The sequence below is a fragment of the Triturus cristatus genome, chromosome 1_2 (genome assembly GCF_964204655.1).
Source record: "Triturus cristatus chromosome 1_2, aTriCri1.1, whole genome shotgun sequence".
NCBI lineage: Eukaryota > Metazoa > Chordata > Amphibia > Caudata > Salamandridae > Triturus > Triturus cristatus.
In genome coordinates, this window is record NC_140580.1 from 800,677,528 (window position 1) to 800,695,906 (window position 18,379).

The following is an 18,379-nucleotide window of genomic DNA, read 5'->3' on the forward strand; positions in this document are numbered from 1 at the left end:
CACCTGTACTAGGAGAAAAGCAACTACCTTAGTATCACAATACCTGTAGGGGTCTAAGCACATAAACACATGATGCATAACATTCAGAGGTGTAAAGCAAAGCACATGACGCATAAACACATTCAGAGGTGCAGAAAAGGTACAATGGCGCCAAAACTCACATTAGCCACTACTGTGGCAGTCCCTAGGCCAACTGGCCTTGAAGGGGCAAGGACGCCCTGTGTCCAGGAAAGTCAGGGCGCGCCTGCGCAGGCTGCGCAAGCCAGAACACCGAGGCCACAACCTAAACGTTGCAGCTGCCCACGAAGTGCTGGGCAACTGGAGAAATGCTGGGGCCAACGTTGGAGCCTCCCAGGGCTCTGAAACACTGAAAATGCCCCCTAGAGCCTCGCAGGCTCTAAATAATAATGTGCCGTCGTTGGAGTCCCTCTGGACTCTGAATCAATACTGCCCCCGTAACGTTGGAGCGCTCTGAGCGCTCTGCGCAACCACTGCTGGCCTCGTTGGAGCCTCGTGGGCTCGAAACCACTGTCAGCACGTTGGAGCGTCTCACGCTCAGAAACAAAGAACAATGCCCCCTTCAGGTATTGGAGTCCCTACGGACTCTAAATCAACACTGGCCCCCACCGTTGGAGTCCTGCTTGGAGGACTCGAAAGAAGAATGCCCCCCGCAGTTGGAGCGTCACGCGCTCTTAATTAGCCAGGGTCCCCATACATGAGAGCCCTCTCTGGGCTCTAGAGGACTACTGCCTTCGCTGGGGCGGACTCGCAGGGGGGTCGCTACCGGTCAGAGCATCCCGCCCCAGCCCTCACTCACCAGTTCGGGCGGCTCTCCCGGTCTTTCGGTCCGGACGGTGCTTCTCCTGTGGAGCCTCCGAGGCTCAAGGGTCATCGGGGTCGGGACAGCCGGCACTAGAGAGCTCCCGCTCCTCGGGGGCTCTTTCTCTCTCTGTTCCCGGCGGCCTCCCCTCGTTCACGGGAGCACGGGGTGGCCTCCCGTAGACTTCCGGCTTCGCCTGCTTCCACCCGTCGATGCGGAGATCCTCGGGGTCGTTTCCCCACGTTGCCGGGCAACCGCGACGGCTGGGCCAATCCCAGCGCGGGGGGGTGACGACGACAGCGAACTCCCGGGCTGCCGGCGGTGAACTAGATACCGGCTTTTCCCGAAGCGCGGGGTGGGCTCCCGCCTTCGGTTTACAGAATAACGTGACGGGAATAAGCGGGGTGGCACCCGCCACCGGAATAATCAACTAAGCGGGGTGGGCACCCGCCATCAGAAACAAAGCGCTCCTGGCGCCAAGGGCACAGAAACAGGCGCTCTCTGCGCCGAAGGCAATTCCAGCGCTTGGAGGCACTGGAGGCTTCAGCGAGGCACACAGGAAGGCGCTCCTCTATGCTGGTGTCCTAAACAAAGCGCTCCCAGCGCTACCAGTCAAATAAAAGCGCTCCCAGGCGCTTAGGGCTGCAAAAAACGCTCCCAGCGCTTTAAGAAGGATAATAAAGTCCAGCAACAAATGGTCCTTCAAGAGCAGGGGGGCAAGGCTGGACCCAGAGCCAGCTCACTGGGCCTCCAGGCAGGGAGGTAATCCAAGTGGCGGTCCTCTGGTCCAGCAGCAGCAGCAGCCCCCCTCAGGTAAGATCCTGGCAGAGAACAACTTCTGTGGGGACACAGCCCCATTTTTATACAGTCAAACCCTTTGTTCTGGGTTCAGGGTGAGGGGGAAAACCAGTCGCAGCTGGTTGGGGAGCACCCTTGATGTGCTCAGCCCCTCACTCTATTCACTGGCAGGGCTAGGGTCGTCAGTCGCACCACAGGGGGCGGGGCCAGCATTGTGTGTGGAAAACCCTGTCCTATTCAGGACCCAGGTGTACTCCTCCCACCCATCTAGCTGCTGATCTCCCCATTCACCACTGGGTGACTCATCCTGACTCTGGGGAATCCCTAGCCCGTCACATGACATGACCAGCCAATCACGCGACAGACACCCTGCACACAGAAGTGCCCACCTCTAGAAGTGGCACTTCCACACTAGGTACATGCACGCCGCACACATCATCGCGCAGCATTCACTCCCACGAGTCCGCACATACCAAACTCGGGCCTGCACACCCCACGCATCAGGAACTACTAGGGACACATACACTCCCCATGGATTCCTATGGGAGGGCAGGCCTATCTCACCACATGCACTCAGAGCACGCACGCACTTTACCCTGGGACACAGGGAAAAGTGCGCAGAAACCAAAAATCACCACACCAAGTCACCAATAAAAAGCAAAAAGTTCAGGGGTGAACCTGCCAGAAGGGCCAAGTCCAACACAACCCCCTTCCAGCCAAAACGCAGGGCAGACCAATCACCACCGTGATGGACTTCCCTGCTTGGGGCGATAGAACACGGACGCGGGCCCGCAACTGCAGGGACACCCTCCGGTTCTACGCCACGGTGAACTCATGGAATTCTTTCTAACACCACTGTCTGGACCAACTGGGCTACCCCACTGGTACTCCCAAGCTGTCCGCGGCCAAGACCAGGCCCTAGGCCACCCAGGTGCCACCGGTCTTTGCCTAATCACAGAGTGGGGGGTAGTAACCCCTGGCACATAGCGGCCATTCTCCACTCTTCCTCTCTGAAAGACAGGACTAGACTGCCACTGGTTCTCCAGCCTAGGGTCTACACCCTCAGGCGGACCAGGAGTCTCAGGGAAGGTTCTCCTCCCCCTACCTCTTCTCCTAGGGTTCCTCCTCCTCTGGCGAGGGGTACACCTAGAACGCCATTCCAACCCAGGGTTTAACCCCTCAGGTTGTACCGGGGGCAGAGGTGGGCTCTCCCACCCTCTGCACCCCCTTCCAGAGCCCTGCTCCCTACCAACTGGGGCGGTACCTCTGGAAGAAGAACTGGTCGGGACGCTGGTTACAGACGTCCCACCCTTCAGGTCAGGCTGATCCTGAACCTGGCCTCCCAACCTCCGGCCTAGAACCTTTGGTGGAATAATTGCCTGGCACTCCAGGACTTCTGGGGATTTCCACTCCATCCCCCTGAGGCTATCAAAGGACACATATGTCGAGCGACTGTCTGTCTGGCGCTGATCTCCCGTCCCCTGTCCACCTGACAGTGCGAGGAGATCCCCCAGAACAGAAGTGGTGCCACCCTGGTCACTACACGGGATCCTAGCCCAACTGGGTAGTCCCTGACCCACAGGCTCTTCCACTGGGAAACTCATCCCCCAATCACTCCTCACACTGGACTCCTGTACCCTCCCTACCGGAGCGGTACTGCCAGACTCTAGAACCACAGGAGCCCTGGTTACAGGTGCTCCAGGTCCTCTACTCACCAGGAGATCTTCCTCAAATGGGCTAACAGGACAGCCTAGGTCCCCAACTTGGTGTTCCCTCATGGAACCATCCAAGTCCTGAGGCAGGGTTTCGTACGTCCGGGGACCCTCGGTCACCCTCTCACTCCTACTCCACTGAGCCAGGCAGTGAGCCCCTACACCCTCCTCGCTATCCTGGGACCGAGCTGGGCTACACTGAGCCTCTTCCACCACGCTGGGCTGGAAGATACCTGACCCACTACTTTTGGAGTCACTCCCTAATGACTCTAGAGAACCTCTAGCCCTTTCCCAGCGCTCTGCTTCATCCGCAAGGTCAAATGGCTCAGACAATCCACACCCCAACAGGTGTTGGCGCAACCCCGGCACACAACAACTGAGCAGGTGTTCTTTGAGAACCAGATCAAACAGTTTATCAAAATCAGTTTCTGCGGGAATTCTTATCCAATCAGCCAGTGCATCCTCACATTTATCCACAAACTCCTCCCAAGACTGGTGAGACAGTTTCCTACTGCCCCTGAATTTCAACCTTAACTCCTCCTCCTGGGAAACAGGTACCAGACTGGGGGAACTGGGACTGGGATTTCCTACACTGGAATCTATCTGGCTGCTACCACTGGACTCAACCCTCCCTGGTGAGTCCAGAAAACCACAGCTGCGCTCAGGGGATAACCTACCCTCCAGAGCTAGTTTCTCTCTGGCAAAGGCCCTCTCAGCCTCCGCCATCTGTCTTTTGACCTCCAGCTGCGCCATAGCCTGGGCATGCTGCAACCTGAGCTTTTCTAATGTCAGCTGGTGCTCCCTTTCTTTCCTCCTATCTTCCCACTCCTCTGGGGACAGGGAAAGGGATGAGGCGCTGCCTCCTACGCTGTACCCAGTAAGGGACGCCCTACCTATGGGGTCCTCACTCTCTACTGGCGTCCAGGTATTGTCATCCTCTACCTCCTCTTCTGAATCTTCAGGGCTCCCCACAGACCCACCACCCTCCAGGTGTGAGGCCCGGGCCCTTTCCATACTGTGCTCAAGATCCCATGGACCCTTTTGCCATAGGACCAGGTGGTCCTGAAGTTCGTACCGAGTGTCGGACTCTCTCCCTGTACAGGACCTTTCTAACTCCTGCCTCTGGCGCCAAGCTAGCTCATAGGGATCACAAGCAGGCTCCATTCTGGCGGACGTTATGGTAAAAAGATTATACAGGGGACCTAGGGGTCTGAGTTTCACACAGGAGCACACAATTCACAAAAAGATTCAGCAAGCTCTCTAACCCAGAGAACTCACACTCACTTGCCTAGTGCCACACACCATTCATCCACACCCAACCCTCCCCTTGGACTGGTAAGGCAGTTTCTACCACCCCTGATTCCTCAACCTGACCACAAGTGACACAGGTACCAACTCTGGGCGCAGGGCGGGGGACAAATGTACTGGACACTATTACGCTGCCACCACTGGATCCCACCCTCTGGTGAATCCAGAAAACACAATGCACTAAGGGGGATGATCTACCCTCCCGAGCTAGGGACACCTAACTCACAGTGCACAAGAACACATTTCCAAAGAAATGACAATTAAAAACAAACTTAGAACAATAATCCCTATACCATGTGATTTATCTAATGCAGAGTTTTGTAGTGCGGCCAGTTGCCGCTGCGGTACAGCGCAAACGCAAGTCCAAATCCCACCGCTGATCACCAATGTTAGAAATGGGATTTCTGGTTGGCTAGGGCTTGCGCCAAAGCCAGACAGAAACCACCACTCTAGTCAGGGCAAGGAAGTTACACGCCAAAGATAACCCCTGCTCACCCCCTTGGTAGCTTGGCACGAGCAGACAGGCTTATCCCTGAGGCGATGTGTAAAGCGTTTGCGCGCGCACCCAGCAACAACACCCAAGGCCCACCACAAAGGAAACTCCACACAAGGTATTCTATAAAAATAGCCTTTGTATTATACACAACACATTAGATAAAAACACACACTCTACAATGTGCCAACAGGCACGGGCAGAATTTACAAGGGATTATATATACAGGGGACAGGGCCACCTGGACCACTGTCAGGAATTTGCACTTTTTAGAACATAGGAATAATACTGTAGACCATAGCACTTACAATCACTGTAGCACTAAAATAGAACATGTAGCACCCAACCAGTAACTACTGGTATCAGGTAAGTACCACCTACGCAACCCTAACCACCGTAGGCAAATATTGCGCAGGGAATCAGGACCTCACTAGCACCCTCTGTACTAGGAGAAAAGCAACTACCTTAGTATCACAATACCTGTAGGGGTCTAAGCACATAAACACATGATGCATAACATTCAGAGGTGTAAAGCAAAGCACATGACGCATAAACACATTCAGAGGTGCAGAAAAGGTACAATGGCGCCAAAACTCACATTAGCCACTACTGTGGCAGTCCCTAGGCCAACTGGCCTTGAAGGGGCAAGGACGCCCTGTGTCCAGGAAAGTCAGGGCGCGCCTGCGCAGGCTGCGCAAGCCAGAACACCGAGGCCACAACCTAAACGTTGCAGCTGCCCACGAAGTGCTGGGCAACTGGAGAAATGCTGGGGCCAACGTTGGAGCCTCCCAGGGCTCTGAAACACTGAAAATGCCCCCTAGAGCCTCGCAGGCTCTAAATAATAATGTGCCGTCGTTGGAGTCCCTCTGAACTCTGAATCAATACTGCCCCCGTAACGTTGGAGCGCTCTGAGCGCTCTGCGCAACCACTGCTGGCCTCGTTGGAGCCTCGTGGGCTCGGAACCACTGTCAGCACGTTGGAGCGTCTCACGCTCAGAAACAAAGAACAATGCCCCCTACAGGTATTGGAGTCCCTATGGACTCTAAATCAACACTGGCCCCCACCGTTGGAGTCCTGCTCGGAGGACTCGAAAGAAGAATGCCCCCCGCAGTTGGAGCGTCACGCGCTCTTAATTAGCCAGGGTCCCCATACATGAGAGCCCTCTCTGGGCTCTAGAGGACTACTGCCTTCGCTGGGGCGGACTCGCAGGGGGGTCGCTACCGGTCAGAGCATCCCGCCCCAGCCCTCACTCACCAGTTCGGGCGGCTCTCCCGGTCTTTCGGTCCGGACGGTGCTTCTCCTGTGGAGCCTCCGAGGCTCAAGGGTCATCGGGGTCGGGACAGCCGGCACTAGAGAGCTCCCGCTCCTCGGGGGCTCTTTCTCTCTCTGTTCCCGGCGGCCTCCCCTCGTTCACCGGAGCACGGGGTGGCCTCCCGTAGACTTCCGGCTTCGCCTGCTTCCACCCGTCGATGCGGAGATCCTCGGGGTCGTTTCCCCACATTGCCGGGCAACCGCGACGGCTGGGCCAATCCCAGCGCGGGGGGGTGACGACGACAGCGAACTCCCGGGCTGCCGGCGGTGAACTAGATACCGGCTTTTCCCGAAGCGTTTACAGAATAACGTGATGGGAATAAGCGGGGTGGCACCCGCCACCGGAATAATCAACTAAGCGGGGTGGGCACCCGCCATCAGAAACAAAGCGCTCCTGGCGCCAAGGGCACAGAAACAGGCGCTCTCTGCGCCGAAGGCAATTCCAGCGCTTTGAGGCACTGGAGGCTTCAGCGAGGCACACAGGAAGGCGCTCCTCTATGCTGGTGTCCTAAACAAAGCGCTCCCAGCGCTACCAGTCAAATAAAAGCGCTCCCAGGTGCTTAGGGCTGCAAAAAGCGCTCCCAGCGCTTTAAGAAGGATAATAAAGTCCAGCAACAAATGGTCCTTCAAGAGCAGGGGGGCAAGGCTGGACCCAGAGCCAGCTCACTGGGCCTCCAGGCAGGGAGGTAATCCAAGTGGCGGTCCTCTGGTCCAGCAGCAGCAGCAGCCCCCCTCAGGTAAGATCCTGGCAGAGAACAACTTCTGTGGGGACACAGCCCCATTTTTATACAGTCAAACCCTTTGTTCTGGGTTCAGGGTGAGGGGGAAAACCAGTCGCAGCTGGTTGGGGAGCACCCTTGATGTGCTCAGCCCCTCACTCTATTCACTGGCAGGGCTAGGGTCGTCAGTCGCACCACAGGGGGCGGGGCCAGCATTGTGTGTGGAAAACCCTGTCCTATTCAGGACCCAGGTGTACTCCTCCCACCCATCTAGCTGCTGATCTCCCCATTCACCACTGGGTGACTCATCCTGACTCTGGGGAATCCCTAGCCCGTCACATGACATGACCAGCCAATCACACGACAGACACCCTGCACACAGAAGTGCCCACCTCTAGAAGTGGCACTTCCACACTAGGTACATGCACGCCGCACACATCATCGCGCAGCATTCACTCCCACGAGTCCGCACATACCAAACTCGGGCCTGCACACCCCACGCATCAGGAACTACTAGGGACACATACACTCCCCATGCATTCCTATGGGAGGGCAGGCCTATCTCACCACATGCACTCAGAGCACGCACGCACTTTACCCTGGGACACAGGGAAAAGTGCGCAGAAACCAAAAATCACCACACCAAGTCACCAATAAAAAGCCAAGAGTTCAGGGGTGAACCTGCCAGAAGGGCCAAGTCCAACACCCACCCATGTACGTGTCGTACCCCTGTGTATGTACACCCCAGTACGTTCGCGTCGTACCCCCACCCCTGTACGTGTCCTACCCCCGTGCATGTACACCCCTGTACATCCGAGTCGTACCCCCACCCCTGTACGTGTCCTACCCCCGTGCATGTACACCCCTGTACGTCCGAGTCGTACCCCCACCCCTGTACGTGTCCTACCCCCATGCATGTACACCCCTGTACGTCCGAGTCGTACCCCCACCCCTGTACGTGTCGTACCACCGTGCATGCACACCCCAGTACGTTTGCGTCGTACCCCCACCCGTGTACGTGTCGTACCCCCGTGTATGTTCACCCCAGTACGTTCACGTCGTACCCCCACCCCTGTACGTGTCCTACCCCCGTGCATGTACACCCCTGTACGTCTGAGTCGTACCCCCACCCCTGTACGTGTCGTACCACCGTGCATGTACACCCCAGTACGTTTGCGTCGTACCCCCACCCGTGTACGTGTCGTACCCCCGTGTATGTACACCCCAGTACGTTTGCGTCGTACCCCCACCCCTGTACGTGCCCTACCCCCGTGCATGTACACCCCTGTACATCCGAGTCGTACCCCCACCCCTGTACGTGTCCTACCCCCGTGTATGTACACCCCAGTACGTTCGCGTCGTACCCCCACCCCTGTACGTGTCATACCACCGTGTATGTACACCCCAGTACGTTCGCGTCGTACCCCCACCCCTGTACGTGTCCTACCCCCCTGTATGTACACCCGTGTACGTCAGAGTCGCACCCCCACCACAACCTCCTAAGTACGGAGCGCACCCCAGGCCCCAACATCACAACCGCATGTACGAGTCGTACCAAGCCACACACAAGGACAGCACCGTACAACCAAATGGCCCATGTACACACCGTACACACGCTCAAAACGCACGTACACAACCAGGACAAAACAAAACAACACAAGAATACACTATTCGAATGGCACAAAGCCACTAAACATGGCCAACAAACACTAAAAAAACACATTCACTGACCTGCAACTGCCAAAAACAAACAGAGGCCCAAAACACCACCACTCCTTATAACACACCCACCCAAACTTCAAACACAGCCACACCCACCAATGGACCAATAAAAAGGGCCCACACACACAAACCATGAGCCTTTGCAACAGACTCACTGCTGCCAGACACCACAGAACCATACTACAAGCTTCACCACACCTTACACTTGCACACCTTCACACAGCCACCTTCACAAACACCCCCTCATTACATTCACACACACTCACCTGCACAACCACACCCACACACCCACAACCATCCACACACCCCCCCACCATCCACACCCACACCCCTCACCATGCCCACTAACAAGAATCCAAAGTTCAGTAACCGAGAGTTGGAGGTCCTTGTTGATGAAATCCTCAGAGTCGAGCCACAGCTCTTTGGAACATTGGTCAGACAGACCAGCATGGCAGCAAAAACAGCCATGTGGCAGACCATCGTCGATGCTGTGAATGCTGTTGCGGACACCAGAAGGACCAGGAAGGAATGCCAAGCCAGGTGGTACGAACTGCGGAGGAGGGTCCGAGCCAAGATGCTGGAGGAACACAACCAGGCCAACGCCACTGGAGGAGGGCCCTCCCGCAGACCCGTACACTACCAGCCCTGGGAGGAGAGGGTGATGGCCATACAGCCGGTGGAGGCAGTCGAAGGATTAGGAGGACTCCGAGACCCGGGTGAGTACACAAACAACGCACCTCACATGGGCGGAACGTCATCCACAACCAAAATCACTAACAGGCACGCAACCACCCCAAGCTATCGCATGACTCAACCACACTCCACGAACACGCACATGCCACTGCCGCCACCATGCCCCATGCACCCAGCTGGACAATGTCAAGTCACAGGCCACAGAAGACACCAACACATGACACGGTAACCCGGATGGCGGGAGGGTGGGCCCCAAAATTCACATAGTGCAACTCAGAAGCAGACAACAATGCCCTCTGCCCATATGGCCTAGGTCACAGCCATACAAACACTGTGTCCCCACACAGGAAAGACTTGCCAGCAAATGGCGGGCGCCTTGCATCAACACATGGGGGTGAAGGCACTGTTTTGCACATGACAGCAGCTAATGAACAGCCAACATTGTGAAAGAGTGGCAGCACACACCACCACAGCAGCAGCCCAGAGACAGACACTACACCCAATGGGTGCCTGGAGATCAGAAACAAACTCACATCAACAAGCCAAGGGCCATTCAAAGATCTGCTAACAGTGTGTGCCCAGGAAGCTGGGCTGAGGTGACAGAGGGTGACAAACAGAGGGAGGGAGAGGGGGATAGAGAGGGAGGGAGAGGGGGACAGAGAGGGAGGGAGACACAGGGACACGGACAGAGGGAGGAGGCTGACACACGGAGGGAGGGAGAGGGGGACAGAGAGGGAGGGAGACACAGGGACACGGACAGAGGGAGGAGGCTGACACACGGAGGGAGGGAGAGGGGGACAGAGAGGGAGGGAGACACAGGGACATGGACAGAGGGAGGAGGCTGACACACGGAGGGAGGGAGAGGGGGACAGAGAGGGAGGGAGACACAGGGACACGGACAGAGGGAGGAGGCTGACACACGGAGGGAGGGAGAGGGGGACAGAGAGGGAGGGAGACACAGGGACATGGACAGAGGGAGGAGGCTGACACACGGAGGGAGGGAGAGGGGGACAGAGAGGGAGGGAGACAGAGGGACACGGACAGAGGGAGGAGGCTGACACACAGAGGGAGGGAGAGGGGGACAGAGAGGGAGGGAGACACAGGGAGAGCAAATCAGCCGTGTGGTGTGTGGGAATGTCTGCTCGTCAGCAGGTAGACTGCGTGCATGTAGCAAAGGGTGGCCAGTGCCAGAACCCCCCCTCTTCCCCATGGCAGAACACAGGGCCATGTCACAACCTGTTCACGAGCACAACGACAGCTACCTGCATTATATAAGTGTGTGGATCCACTCCATGTGCACATGTACAGTGCTACACGGAAGGCACCAATGCATGGCTCGCCACACCTGCCCACTCCACTGCTGACTGCAGTCACACTTGACGCAGCAAGTAAGACTGTGCCACACATAGTTAAAGGGGCCAAAGTGGTGCCCAAGGGACACACCCATGCACAAGTGCACCTTTAGTGGAATGCAAGACAGATCCTAATTGCAAGAGGAAATGTGCCAACGTTGAAACTGATGAAACATGGATGTTGCATGGACCAAAATTAACATTGTCTCTCTCACACACAGGTCAACGTCGTGGTTCACCCCCTAACACTGGGGGGGAAGACTCACAGGACCCGGATCTGCGGGAGCCCGATCCAACCGGCAGCGACGACTCGCACCACTCTGTGGACGACCCCGACCAACCTGGCACCTCTGGTGTCCAACCACCTGCAGCACCTGTGTCAGGTACAACGGGGCCAACCACCACCCCCACTCCTGCCACATCCCAGGAGACACCCAGGATCCCTGTCCCACCACCACAAAGCAGCCAGGCTGGCCAGGAGGGACACGGTGTCCCGGGCACCCAGGAGGAGGCAGGCGACAACGCCAATGCCACCCCTCAGGGGTCCCGGAGACCCGATTTGCCCACAAGGGCAGGCCAGGTGCAAGTGGGCAGGGGTGGTGGGAGTGGAGGACGGCGGAGGCGCCAGCCTGACCAGTTGGCTGGGGAACCGGTATATTCCCATGTCTGTAACATCCTGGACACATACCGGCAGGACACCACGGGCATGGCCCAGGTTGTGTCCACCCTCAATGAGATCAAGGGGACCCTCGATGAGATAAAGAACCAGCAGGCCCAGCAACATGCCTGTCTACAGCAACACCAATGGAGGATGGAGGACAGACAGGCTGAGCAAGTGACGGTGTTCCAGGGGATTCACGATACACTCTGTCGGATGGCCGACAACATGGGCAACCCTCCCTGTGCCAGAAGGCGTAGAACATCACCACCCACAGGGAGGGATCAGGAGGAGGAGGAAACATCCGATGGAGCATCCCAAACATCGTCACGGCCTGCTTCTGAGGGTCCCCGCAGGATGCCGGGTCATCCACGGAAAGGACCGTGAGGGTCGGCGCTACATCACCATCTCCCAGGACACCTGGCCTGGCACCTGGCCCACTGGAGCAACAGCATCACAGCATCACGAGACATTCTCTGCCACATGGCCTTGCTGGTCACTGTCTAACCAATGTGGACAAAGACTGTGGCATGGACTCTGAGGATTTCCAATGGCAAGGACACCAACTCCCCTACTGAACTTTGGATTCCAAACTCCCGGAAAGCCCCTCACGTCATACTCCCCCCCACAAAAATAAAAATTCACACCATTAAGAGAAGATGCCTGCTGGTTGCATTATTACCTTACATGTGTCTTGTAAAGTCTAAACATGCCTGAGTTCTCTTTTGACTTCAACCATCCACACCCTGGGGCCTGAGTCTGGCACAGGACACACGGGCCACAGTGTATTAGGCAAGACAGACATGGAGCACCATACACACCTGTGATGGGCCCAACCAGCTGAGGGGGTGGCCGCACAACCGTGCTGACAGACACATTGAGTACAGCAACAGTCATGCGCAGAGGTCAGGGATCCAGTCCAGTGTCCTGGGGGGCACCCAGGTATGTGTAGACAGGTGGCAGAACCATGTCCTGCAAGCTTGAGTCCGGTGGATGCAGAGAATGGGGGCCTGGCCAACGTTGGATGCATGGGGATGACATATGTCAAAACACCCACACAGTCATGGACATCATGCATAATACACAGTCTCAGCCCACACACACAGCTTGCATCTTGCTACTCGACACATAGACACATAGCCACTATCAGGGGAAACCCTGCCAGACATGCTGGATGCACCGTGGCAACACACCAGCATTGACTGAGAAGAGGCACCTTGGAGGCATAGGGACACCTTTATTAGTCATGTATTCTGGATTGCAGAGGCAACTTGAAGTACACATGAACACCTCATGTGGAGTAACATGTGGGTCCAACACTGGCACCCCCCTTCTGCAGCACAAATGCATGATAGCCATGGATCTGGCACACAATTGTCGGCCAACAGCTAAACACCCACAGCTGCTCACGGAGAGACTGCCATACACCATTGATCCGCTGATGTAGAAGTCCCACACCATGTCAAGCCAATGCAAACCGTATGTGTCAGAGGGCAGTGTTACACACATTGATGCCATCATCACAATCCACTATCCCATCACTGATGACTGTCAACCAGTCAGACCATCTATTCAGGTGTACACAGCTGCATGTCGTGTCCCATGGTGATGCTACATGGCTGCAGAGGAACCAAACATCGACAGGGGCAGTGTGCATACATCGTGAACAACTGCCACACCCAATACACCCCTGATGCATCCCTTACCCTAAGGAGACTTCCAAACTTGTCCGTGCCTGTAACGCTGAGTCAGCACACGATGACGTGTCCATGAGGAATAGCAGTGCCACAACAATGCAACCAGCAGACGGCATGCGCAAGTACCTGGGGATGAGAGACACACAAGAAGTCAGCCACAAAAAGCACAGCCACTTGCATGTGCATGTACTCGACACATGTATGGATGACAACATGCTAGGTCACAATTTTGACTGTGGAAATACAACCATCACTGCCACCATCACTCCAGTGACACACCCACACACACATCTAGCTCACGTGCCATACATGCAGGTGGAGACACACATCACAACACATGCCACACGTGGAGCAATGTGTGCACACTCAGACACTGGTACTCACCACTAAGCAAAGAAGTCGCGTATGAGCCGAGTCCTGATGTCCTCTTGCGGCTCCACATCCTCCACATCACTAGCCCCATTGCCAAGCCCTTCGTCCTCCACAGGTGGATGGTCCTCGTCATGTTGATCCAGGATGAGTGGCACAGCTTTTCTCAACTGACATGTTGTGCAGCATGCAGCAGACCATGAAGATTTTGCAGACCTTCGCAGGGGCATATGGGAGCGCGCTGCCGGTCTTGTGGAGGCACCGAAATCGGCTCTTCAGCAGGCCAAACGTCCTCTCTATCACTCGCCTTGTCCGGCCATGGGCGGTGTTGTAGCGGAGCTGGGCCGGCGTGATGGGGTTGCGGAGAGGTGTGAGCAGCCATGGCATGTTGGGATAGCCAGCGTCCCCTACATGGGAAGCACATGGACATCGTTAGAAGTGGTGAAGCGGTCGTGCTGGTAGGCAATGCAAAATACAGGACAGACAGACTGTACCCAAACAACAACACATGCTCGTTCGTTGCGCAGCTGCATCATCATTTCAGGCATCCTGCTACGCCTCATGATGTAGGCATCGTGTGCTGATCCTGGAAAACGAGCACAGACATGTGAAATCACCATGTTGGACAGACACACCACAAGGGCATTGATGGAGTGGTAGTGCTTCCGATTGCGGTACGCTACCTCCCGTGCGTGTGGTGGTACCAAAGCTACATGTGTCCCATCTATGGACCCAATGACATGGGGCATCCCTCCCAGGGCATAGAATCCATGCTTGACCCCAGTCATCTGTTCAGGGGTTGGGAACTTGATGAAGTCATCCAGGTGAATCAACATGGCCTCTAAGAAATCATGCAGCACACGGCAGAACATGCTCTGGGACATGCCACCAACATGAGCTATGGTATTCTGAAAGGTACCCGTGGCTAGAAAATGTAGGGCTGCCATTACCTTCAGCTTGGGTGTCAGTGCCGTAGGATACCTGTGCAGCGGTTGCAGGTGTGGTGCCAGTCTCGCCGTCAACTCCAGAATCAACCGTCGTGGGAAGCGGTAGCACCGGATCCGATCATTCTCCCGCATGGCAGCCAAGTCCGGCATTGCTCGGGGAAGAGGCGGCGCTCTGCAGTAATTTGGAAGTGACAAGGAAGAGTGAGTGCACCACAACAACAAATCATTTGTACTGAGCACATGTTATTCTGTCTATACACATATGCTACATACAGAGTGAGGTATGTGCCACATGCCCTGGACACGTATGCCTGCCAGGTGACACTCCTACCAAGACCCAGCTACACACGGTGATTGAGAACCTCCCCATGCCATGCCATGGGATTAGCTGTGTCCCAGTGCAAGTGAACAACCAGACGCAAGACAGGAGTGACATACACCCACACATCAGCAGAAGTAGGAGGCCGATTGCAGAGACTGGTAGCGGAACACTAGAGCCACAGGTCACATGACATTACACTAGGACAGCCCACACACCTTGCCATGAAGGTGCACATGTCATGACTCACCACACATTCATTGAGAGGATGCAGACATGTCCTTGTCACGCTACTCCGTGTCCCATGCATACATGCGCACCTCACATCCAAAACCACATGTGGCATGGTGTGCGGAACAGTGTCCAATGTCAATCTACACACAGACACATGTTGGTTGCTGCAACAGCTGCAGCTTTTGAGGGTGCTCCAACATCAACCAAATGGGAAGCCCCCACACATACATGACATAGTCACATCGTGCACCGTGGGTAGTGACAAGTCAGGTGTGTTAACCCCTGTAACGGGCATCAGAGGACACTTCCGTGTGTTGGTGTCCGTGCCATGCCAGTGTCGGTCATCCCAAGTGTGCAGTACGACATGCACACATGTCCAAGGAGTCAAGGGCATGCCTGGCACACATTGCACCGTCACACATTACATCTGTACACATCTCATCATACATCTGGTGCCTTCTCGACTCAGGAGTAATGTGCCACATCACAGCCTGTCACACCTGTGCCCCACACATGTAGTAATGCACAGACAATGTTATGTTATGTTATGTCAGTAACATTTATAACGCGCACAGCTGCCCCAGCTAAGGGGCGTCCCGGCGCGCGACAAGGTACAACATATCCAACATAGAACCACGGAGACAGCAAGGTCAAAACAGAAACGTTTTTAAGGATTTCCGAAAAAGCAGAAGGTCATTGGTAGAGCGGAGATGGAAAGGGAGCGTATTCCAAAGGGCTGCAGCTTTCACCCGAAAAGAACGCCCACCAGCTCGACAGAGCCTGAACCTCGGGACTAAAGCGAGCGCCTGCTCCGACGATCTTAATACACGTGATGGAACATAGCCAGAAATAAGATTGGAGAGCATCAGAGGGGCAGAACCTTTCAAAATTTTAAAAACCAGACATAAAACTTTAAAATGAATACGCGACTTAACCGGTAGCCAGTGTAGTGCTCGGAGAGTGCTAGAGGCCGAGCAGAACCTAGGTAAACCGACAATAGCTCTGGCCGCGGCATTCTGCACGCGTTGAAGTCGCAAAAGTTCAGCCTGATTACTCCCCAGCAGGAGCGAGCTAGCGTAGTCCAGGCGGGAAAGAACAGTAGCCTGCACTACCATCTGCCTGGTTGGGGGATCGAAGAACTTAAGGACCGGCCTTAAGCCCCGCAGGACACCAAAGCAACACGCCGCAGTCTTCTTAGTGTGCCCCACGAAACTAAGACCAGCATCCAGCCAAACTCCCAAGTTACGCAGCTCCATAACTGGGGTTGGGGCTACACCAAGTTCCGGCGGCCACCATCTGTCGCCCCAGAGGTCCCTTCCCTTCCCGACGATCATAACCTCGGTCTTCTTTGCGTTCAACTGGAGACAGTTAGCTGTCATCCAGTTCGCCACTGCCCTAAGCCCATTTTGGAACTTGGGAGCATCCACATCGGTATCGCCACTGATAGAAACCGCTAGCTGAGTGTCGTCAGCATATGAGACCATGAACATGCCCCATTGCTTGACGACATCAGCCAGCGGTCTCACGTAAAGATTGAATAGCGTGGGACTCAGTGAGGAACCTTGCGGCACTCCCAAGTCCAGAGGATGGAATTTGGACTGGTGGGGGGGTATGGCGACGCAAAAGGATCGATCCACAAGAAAGGAACGGAACCACTGGAGGGCAGTTCCCACAACACCACACTCTTCCAGGCGGTGCAGAAGGATACGGTGCGAGACCGTATCGAAGGCGGCGCTCAGATCTAATAAAACTAGCGCCGCCGTCTGTCCCTGATCTAGCACCGCCCGGAGATGTTCTACCATGGCGAGAAGGGCGGTCTCCGTGCTATGCCCTGCTCGGAACCCATGTTGAGTCTCATCCAGAATGTTAGCCTGGGTTAGATGGTCAGTAAGTACCTGATTAACATGAGCTTCCATCAGCTTAGCCGGCCATGGAAGCAAGGAAATGGGCCGATAGTTCTCTGGTCCCAGAGGGTCCAGGCTAGGTTTCTTCAAAATAGGAGTAACCACAGCGCGTTTCCATTTAGGTGGTACCGTACCCATGGCCAAGGAAGCATTAATCAAGGAACATACCGTAGGAGACCCCACAAAAGATTGGTTCCTAAACAGGGCAGGACATACCGGATCCAACGGCGAACCAGATTTAACCTTCTGAGCCAAAGTTTCAAAAACCTCAGAGGAAAGTTGCGGAAAAGATGCCAGCGTCAAACACGCAGGGGCAGTCAGCACGGTCTGCTGAGCGGGCTCTGAGCTTGGAAAGGCACGATAGATGTTCTGGACTTTTCCCAGAAAAAAAGAGGCTAATGCTTCACAGTGCGAGGTAGAGGCTGTGACTGTGGAGATGGAACGCTTGGACAACAGCTCCTTAAGAGCTTTGAAAATAGTCTTGGAAGGATTGAGGCTATTGCGAATTTCAAGGGAATAGAACGATGCGCGAGCCCTACAAATGGCGCGATGGTAGGTTTTAATAGAGGCCAAATATAGCACTTTCTTCGCCATGTCGTAGGATCTCCGCCATTCTCTCTCGGCGCGCCTACAATTTCCTTTCAGTGCTCGTAATGTACTGTCATACCAAGGGTTAGACCTTTTAGGGCTGATCTTACTAGTCCGGATGGGAATCAGAAGGTCCAACCCCCTGGTAACCCAAGTACAGAACTGATCGTAGCCCAGTTCAACATCACTCGAGAGTTCGAGCGGGGTAGTAGTTAGGGCGAGATGGAGATCCTCTAACCTAAGCTTACCCCAATGTCTTCTGGGGATAGATCGAGCTAAGGAAGTTGGAGAAGTAAAGGCACCTGAATATCCACAAGGAAGTGGTCAGTCCAACCAAGGGGCAAAACGGAGCGGATTGAAGCTTCCGTCAGGTTTGTAAAAAAGGGATCTAATGCATGCCCTCCTGAGTGAGTAGGATGAGAGACTCTTTGGAACAGTTGCAGGGCCTCGAGGTCCGCCAGAAAGTTGGTAACAGCCAAGGACTTCTGGTTATCCAAGTGAAGATTCAAATCTCCCAGTATAGAAAAGTTAGCACACCCTACTGCCAAGGTACTGACGGCATCAGGAAAAGCCTCTCTAAAAGCAACGTCAGTGCCTGGGGGGTGATAAACCACCAACCCCGAAATAGAATACTGGGGGTTAATCCCAATCTTAAAGGAAGCACTCTCGCACCCCGCGATATGCACGGCATTCCAGGTGCAGGAAAAGTTGGATTTCACTGCAAGTGCGATGCCC